Source organism: Photinus pyralis, unplaced genomic scaffold (genome assembly GCF_008802855.1).
Source record: "Photinus pyralis isolate 1611_PpyrPB1 unplaced genomic scaffold, Ppyr1.3 Ppyr1.4_unclustered_Scaffold3030, whole genome shotgun sequence".
Taxonomy (NCBI): Eukaryota; Metazoa; Arthropoda; class Insecta; order Coleoptera; family Lampyridae; genus Photinus; species Photinus pyralis.
In genome coordinates, this window is record NW_022171311.1 from 1342 (window position 1) to 10325 (window position 8984).

Here is an 8984-nt window from a genome sequence, read left to right on the forward strand (position 1 = left end):
AAATGCTTAGCGAGCTTCGTCTTCTCTTCGCAACAAGCCAACAAAAACCATCTTTATATAAAATATAAACAGGATCTAATGCAAGATGATAGATGCGGTGAATGAAGAAATTTCAAAAACGTTCTTCTTTCTTTCCGGTGCTGGAGGTAAAGGGGTAAACATCGCTGCCAGCGGTGCCACTCTGCAGCGGTTCAAAAACGCCTCGTGGGAAGGGGTTCTAAGATTCAAATTAAGACACTTAAAATAAATACAAATCATACTCATTACTTTATTTGCTTCCAGCCTAGAACTCCATACGTATATACGGAAAATAACCTAGTTAATAGTTACTTTAATTTGCGCTTCTTGAAGAAAGAAACAGTCACGCATGGTCTCAAACCTCAAGATCTCCAGGATGAAATTGAGAGTTAAGTTCAGTAAGACAGTAACAACCAAAGTTTACGAAAGAAGTTATTGAACAATTAACATTAACTTTGCAAGGGATTAGGTAAATGGGGATGTTTTCGATGGAATTCATCCGAATGTCTGAAATTCGGGTAGGACTGTCCAACGTGATGGTGAGGATGTGAATGATCGTGAACGTGGTGCGTATGATGACGAGGCTGCTGCTGGACGGTTACAAACTCGTACTCATCTTTCGTATTTCGATATCGAGGACCAATGTTAGCCCTGTCATTTCCCTGCATCCGTAACCACCTCTCTTTAATGAAAGAAACTCCCCTCTCCGCGATCATCACGCAAGTAGCGTCAGTGTTGCCGGATACCACGGATGGCATAATGGAAGCATCCATTACACGTAAACCGATAATTCCGTGCACCCGCAGTTTGTTATCGACAACTGCATTAGGATCACTTGCCGGCCCCATTTTACAGGAACCTGCTTGATGATTTTCGGGTCCAGTGGAGTGAAGCATTGCACATACCCAATAATCATCCGAATCATATGCGTGCTTCTTATCGCAATCGCCATAATCTCCTTTCACTAAATCCAAACCGTACTTGTACCTCAAAATTTTGGTGTTAGCCAACCGTTGCGCAATCCGAATACCTTCAACTAACGGAACGATATCTTCTTGCTCGGTTAAATAGTTGGCGTAAATGAGAGGAGGCTCTAAGGGATCTTTTGAGCTTAAACCAATCCGCCCTCTGCTTTTGGATGTAGGACGACAGGTGACATCGTTATAGTTCTAGGTGCGTTCGGCTGTTTCGGATCCTGAGCGGTATGATAACTCCCGGACGCGGCGCAATTCGCGAGGTACCCGCTAAAGAAGAACTGAAGATCTGGGTGATTTCCGCTCGGATCGGCAAACTTCGAGTTAATTCGTCCGGTAACTTGAGACATACCCGTCGAGGACAACGGTCCTCGGCGATTAAGTAAGTAGTCCATCGCGGTTGGCCAATCAAGATCGTTGATCGCCTTACGATTCCTCATTGTGAAGCTCAAATAGAACGTCACGTGGTTGTGCAGGTTGTGGCCGACACCTGGAAGTTCATGCACTTGTTTTATTCCCACCCTCTCCAACTCTGAGATGGGTCCTACTCCGGACAGTAAAAGTAAATGGGGGGAGTTTACCGCTCCCGCGCTTAGAATCGCTTCGCGACGCACTCGGACGGTAAACAGCTTGTTATTGTAGAAGAATTGGACGGCAGAAACTCTTTTCTGGCGATTGTCTGATGCAAATTCTATCTTCGTCGCGGTAGAGTTGAGCATAATGTGCAGGTTTGGTCGACTTCTTGCAGGTCTTAAGTATGCTTTGGCCGTACTTAATCGAGATCCATTTCTGAAAAAAAAAGCATATGTATATATTATAACGGCGCCATCATAGGAAAACGAGAGTTAATTTAGAATATTGTTTTTATGAGTAATGTCGCGCAACAGTGTTTTCTCTGTCTTTTAAGAATTTACTAAACTGTTATTACGACGAGCATGTCATAGAGCATAATAATTCCTAATATGAAAAAAAACCTAAGAATTCTAGAGAAATAAGTATACGTTTTGGGTTTCCTCTTAAAATCTCGAATATTTTTTAAAAATTAAAGCTAAGGCTATGTGATATTTCTGACTATAGTCATAGCTCCTGTTCTCAGAATGTGTATGTAATGATATCAAAATCCTACTGTAAATCAGTTCTGTTAATTTTCGCTTGATGACTTTAGTTTCCAGACATTTGACATCTAATTTTTTTTAATTTAAAGTTCATTTATCGACTTATCGGGAAAAATACTTTTTTTACATCACGCTACGCATTTACAATTTGGTCCCAGAAAAAAAGGATTTACGGACAGCGACTATTTTATTCAGAAAAGTGTGCTGAAGCTCACGGAATTCTGGTAAAGGCTTATGACGGTTTTGCTCTATCCCATAAATGCAGCTGCGATTCAGAGAGGGAAATTTCGATGTTGCAGATAAAGAACGCGAGGGAGCACAGAAAAAGTTTGGTTCAAGTTTAGTTCAAGACACCGAATTGCAAGCATTGCTCGACGGAGATTCAACTCAAACAGAGGATGTAAAAAATGACCGCTTTGCCGTTTCAAAAATTTGGATATTTGTATTTTATTAAACATACAAAAATTTACACCTGCCGCTTTATAGCTAACATGATCAAAAGTATGTCTGGCGATAACAAATAACCGTATTGGGGATTTGAGCCCGGTCGCCATGATCTCTTCGAACTAAGAATTTCGTTCCATTCTGTTTGTAGCCGAACACGTGACAAAAATGCATGTTTACTATTCGTTTAAAAAGGTACGCCAGTCGAGACTTCAATAGCGAGAGAAGTGGGAAAGCGGGTTCTAAACTTCATTTCGCGATTCGAAACGTACCATTTTCGGTGCATTAAAAAATTAATTCAAAGCTAGATTTCGCGAGTCGAAAGGTACCATTTTTGGTGCGTTAAAATTTAATTCTAAGCCAATTTTGGCGATTGGTAACATACTACATGAGGTACACTGCCACTGATTGCTTAAGCCGGCCACACACAGAATACGTCACGGTCAGTTATAGTCAAAGACGCGTTTAGTCATTTTCGCGATCCTTCAACGTCGTGTTTCAAGAACTAGAACGTGCATTTATTGAGTGAAGTCATTACTTCACGTAAAAACATATTAAGTAGCGAGAACTCCTACATTTCGTGTACGTAAACGAATAAACGGATTCCTGGACGAAGAAAAAACTTTTTAGCAGCCTCATTCGTAGCACGGTCTTTGATTTACGAATGGGAAAATATACGCGAAGGAACATTTTCGAATAGGAAAACTGCTTTTTAGATAAAAAACTGTAAAATTAAACTTACATTAAACTCATTGTGATAACAAATAAGTTTGTTCGGATCTCCAAATGTAACGTTTGATTAAAAGCAAATTTCTCAAAGTTGAGTGACGTCATGGCACAGCGCCTTGTGCGTTAAATAAAATTTCGTATACAACGGCATACGGCAGGTACTTTAAAAGATAATTAACCTGCATTTATTCGCAATTATCCGCAACGAAACCTCGTGAATAAAATGGTCAAAATTAATATCAACGATTCTGATTTTTTTCGGATTTTTAAATTATTTCCAGACCAAAATACTGACGAAAAATTTTAAACAATTTAAATCTCAGAATCGAGCTCAGAATTCTTGAAAAATGAAACTTAGTAAAAACCTCCTTATTACTGAAAGATGGTAATTGCAATTGGTTTTCACAAGAAGGTACTAATACCAAATTCAATAATTTAAATAAAATAGTGTTTTGATAAAACGATATTTCAACAAGGTTTTTCGGGATTACGCACATGTAATATTGTGGCGCAATCAGAGCGTAAATTATTCTGGAATATTCTCCGTATGAGCTACATTGAGTAATTGTTTATGATAAATACAGCAAGTGGTTCCTAGACGGTCTAGAACCTAGACGGGACTAGACACAGTCCGTTGCATTTTGTGGCGCTGCGAACATTCATTATTATGCATTAATAGTACACACTTTGAGACCAAACCCGAAATGTATGGAAAATGAATACCGTTACAGTTACATTACCTCTAGTAAATGATTAAATTGTGTTATATAGCAGATACGAATCAATTTTTGTGTACAGCTCTTCCTAGAACCTATATTTGTCAAACAAAATATTCAAACGTGATTAGCAAACACTAATTGCATTTTATAGAATTATGGGAAAACTATAAAATGTAATTAATGCAACATTGAGGTAAACCTTTGTTTAATTCTGTATTTACGTTAATTGATGACTCAATTATGTATTATGTCACATTAGGTAATTATCAAGTGTCTTCCTTTTCGCGTGTGAGGGTAATGATCGATAAATGAAGGTAATACATGTTTACCTGGTGGTGGATTGAGCAATTGTAAATCCATCATAAAATTTTCCGTTAAGGTCATTGCTCACAGAATAACCCAATTCTTTCGCGGCATCCAGAATGTCTTGCGCTAGTTCGGGTTGATCGCGAAATTTATTAACGGTCATAGGTCCCGCAGTACCGTGGTACCCGGGATCCGCTACGGTACCAATTTCCATGTTGGATTCGGCGTGCATGAAGTACGGAAGTACGTCATTGTAATTCCACCCTGGATTGCCAGCCTTCTCCCAGTTATCGTAATCTCTCGGTACTCCTCTCATGTACATCATTCCGTTGATAACGCTGCAACCCCCAAGTACTTTACCACGGATCCAATTGCATCGTCGCTCAGGGTAGCCAGAGCACGCCTTTGGTTCTGGTTCAGTTTTGTACTTCCAATCCATATCGGGATTGTCATGGTAGTTGATAACCATCGAAGGTACTTGAGAACCGGGTGGTTCGTCGCCACCCGCTTCTATCAGTAGAACTTTCCAGTTGGGCACTTCGGAAAGACGGCCGGCTACCACTGATCCAGAACTACCGCCACCTATCACGACGAAGTCATATTCGGGATCGGGCTCAAATTTTGGCATCACTCGGTTACATACATCCGATAAGTCACATTTGTTGCGAATAAAAGTGTCTAAAAGAGACATAAAAATTACAAACGCACCACCACCACCACACGTGTTCTCTAGCGAAGGCCCTACATAAGGGGCGTTACACCCGCAGTCCATTTTTCGAAATTATACAAACTATACGTGGAGTGATTGTGGCGACCGCTGTCTTTTTACTAAAGACGAGAAACATTGTGGTTTTTAATAATGCGTAAAAACCGGCGTCATCACTCGAATCTAATCGTTTCATTCATTACCATCCCGTACAGTTATAAAACTTGTTTATGGTTAACACCTTCTTTTTGGGGGATTCCGCTATCTTGTAACGTAAACAGTTTATATACATTGGTTTATTGGTATCTAATCTGGATTTACCATTAGTATTCAGAATCAACATGCAAATCGGGTTGTTGTGAAATTACAATAATACATCCATTTACTATTAATCAAATGGAAATTCTATGGAACAGGCGTTATCAAGATTTAGTGCATCTGATGTAAAAGATAATAATTCGTTATACCTAACTGAAATCATCAGGCTATTATTCCCTTTACCGAGCATCATTTTACTTCCTGGTTCATCTCGGTCTCGGGTTTCCCGGTGACCACACTTCGACGATTATACGGGGAAAATTGGCACCTGGAAATTCCTCGGAATAAAATACGCTCGGCTCATATTATCATAGATTTACAGTACCTGTGAGAGTTGTATTTACGAAAAGGAAGTCGGATATCCTGATCCGCACGAATTTTACGCAACCTTTTAGTAAGTACGCCGCGTTGACCACAAAAAACGCGATATGGATATAAGACATTTTTCATTTTGTAATGTGATTCACATGGGCGCCCACAGAAATATTGTCCAAGAGGTGCAAGTTTGCACTGCGAATTGTTTCCTAAGAGGAAAGGATTGAATTTGATACAGTTTCTTCCTTATAAATAATGAGTTTTATAAATTTTTTTAGGAATTTAAGTTATTTGTTAATTAAATTCGAAGGATTGTAATATCCTTTACGTTAATGTATTGTTTTCTATTCGTGTCCGGCCTGGTAGATGCAGAGAATGTGATCGTCATCAAAATAAAAATAACCGCTCCTTCGGACTTTTCTCACACGCACTTGGGTCTCACTTTAGAAGCTCAAGTCACTTCACCACTCGAGACAAGCTCGGATGCTAGTAACCGGCTCCCACAAATAGTGTGGTAGGTCGCATCCTTATACATGTACGGCATTCCATGATAGAGGGTGTATCAAAAACGTAGTATGTAGCGATGATCCTGTAAAAACGATTCTTCAGGGGGTTTTTTAACCGCCCAGCTTCTTCTGGTTCTTCAGGTCTTATATTTTTTTACTTTTTCGGCTCTTTGCATTCCTTGATTCGTTGGTTCAAAATCCCATCGGACTTGTGATGCTGTGCTAAGTTTATTGATTGATTCTGATTCTCAAATTTTTCTATTCTGCTATTTCTTCAGCATTCTTCGGATTACCTGTTTGAATTTTTTTGATACTTCAGGGTCTTTGAATACTTTCCTTTCTTCGTATCTTTCTCACTTATGCTTCAATTTTAGGATATTTATACTGCCACCCAGTAATAGCAGAGACGATCTTAAGGACGCGAGCCATGTGCAGTGATTATTCCATTTCTCAGGTTCTTCAGCTTTCAAATTCGTGCGACTTGTAGGATTCTTCCATTTCGTCGAATTCTTCCTATTTTTCAAGTACTTAAGATCAAATACTTAAGATACCTTGGATTCGCCTATTGTTTGAATTCTACTCATTTTTTAGATTCTGTATGTTCATGATTCTTCGGATCCTTATGTGCCTTTGAATTCTTTCGATTTTTCACATTCTTTACATTTTTATCGGCTGACATCTTTCAACTTTTTCAAGTTTTTCCATTTCCTTGGAGTCTTTGGGCCTTCTGTTTCTTCAGAATCTTCGGTGTTTTGTCATTCTTCAAATGAATCAAATTCTTAGTTCTAAAATTGTCCGAATTCGTTCTTTTTACATCGGATTTATGGGCTTCATCAGATTCTTGGGATTCTTCTATCAGATTTCTCAGCTCCTTCTTCCGCTTTTTAGACTCGTTAATGCATTAGGGTCCTTTTTTGCAAATACGAGGTGTTTCCCATCTGCGTCTATTCTTCGTCATCCGGGCCGTGGCATCCTTAGAAGTAGTCCCCAATTGATTGAACTACATGCTCCCAGCGGTACTTCCACATCTTAAATCAATTCTCGAACGCAGACTTTGAAATGAGCTTCAGCTCCCGCGTCGCGTTACTCTGAGTCATCTCGATGTCGTCAAACCCCTATCGTTTGGAGCAAAGTCACAATGCACAACACACTCACAACCTAAAAAAACAATCAGCATCGGCTTGAGTTGGCTCCGACTATGAGGGCTTTTTTCGGCCATGGCTCGTCTGGACGCTTGCACTGTGGAGATTGTTGTTTAGCTGGAAGCATTGGAACCACGCGTGGCTGTTGAACTGGCAAAAGTAGAACAAAAACACTAGTAAACCGCAACAATCGAACGCGTTTCGACAGTAAGGCGACTTGTTCGCTGATGATGACAGCCTTGCTGTCGAAACGTATCCGAATCTTAATATGTTATTGTGGTTTTGCTTTACTTGTTGTTTAGTTTCAGGACCGTAACCAATAAACCCATGATTCATCACCAATAAGGCGTCGTTCATACATATACGATAAGCGATATATCGTAGGCGATACGCATGAACAGTTTCTTAAAATTCAAAGGGAGGCGATAAATAAGGTTCCCGCAGGCGCCGCGAGACCCATCTGACGCGAAGATATGAACGCAGGTCGAATATATTTCGGACACATCTCTATTAATATCTATGAGATTTTCGAGATCTTTTGTTTTTTTTTTAAATTCTGATGCTGATATTTTACAGCAGATTTTTCAAATTCAGCAGACTCTTAGCATTCTGTTGTTTTTGTCGAATTCTTTGGATTCTCCAAATTCTTCAAATCCTCCGATCCCTCAGATTCGGAACTGATCATAGTAATTATTCCCCTAAATATGCGGCTTCCATAAAATTTGCACCATAGTATTCTCTCACACATAATTGTAGGAAAATGTAATGCGTCCTTCCAGAAATCACCTGCAACTCGCTCTTAAGGAATGTACGCGTTCAAAAAAGCTCGAGCCTGGAGAAGCGAGATTAAGAAACCTCGCCCCGTCGAAGGGCAAAGCCCAAAGGGGACGTGCGATGAAGTTTGGTGTGAAAATGAGAAAAAATTATATATTGCTATGTAAACCAGGGGGGTATGCCCTTTAGGTTAAAATAATGCCGACAATAAGGGTCTTCCTTCCTGCGCTGCTAAAGAAAGCGCATGAGTAGCATAATTTTCGTTTAAAAAGATATGGAAATGACAAGCGGCACAGCCTGTACTTAACTTTATTAAAAGTAATTAGAAACGGAGGTGGAATGAATTACAAATAGAAACATGATTGTTCAGTTTCATTTAATTTTAGGTAATTTAGTAGGTTGTAATTGTTCTTTTTTTGTAATTTAGAATGCAGAATTTAAGCAACAAGTAAAGAATATTGCGTCTTCACGGAAATTAACTCACATATGCTTGATAAAGGGACTTTATCAAAGTAAAATTTAATTGAATGAGATATGCGATGGCACAGGTGTCAATTTTAGAGATAAGGAATTGCATTGTAAACAAGTGCTCGCGTTTTGTCGGTTAAGTCAGTGTTATGATTTTCCAGCGTTTCGGAACCCAGCTGCACCCTGAGGCACATCGTTCAGCATATTGGTTACAAGTACTTATTGGGGTTTATTTTAGAATAATACCGATGATTCCAATTAAACATTTTCCGAAACACTCCCAACCAACCGTGAATTACTAATTATAAAGGAGGTTGATGGAAATTCGAGAGCCACCATGGGGATATCGGAAACTTTTAAGAGAAAAGTAGGTAGTTTAAATTTGGCAAAGTTGCGTATTTTGATGCTTAACAAAATGCAGTTTTGAAACTGAAAAAATTCCGACTACTT

At 39.3% G+C, this 8984-nt stretch overlaps 1 pseudogene; it reads right to left on the reverse strand.

The window, feature by feature from the left end:
• Positions 1-244: 244 nt before the first annotated feature.
• Positions 245-5149, reverse strand: LOC116181949 (annotated as a pseudogene).
• Positions 5150-8984: the final 3835 nt, after the last annotated feature.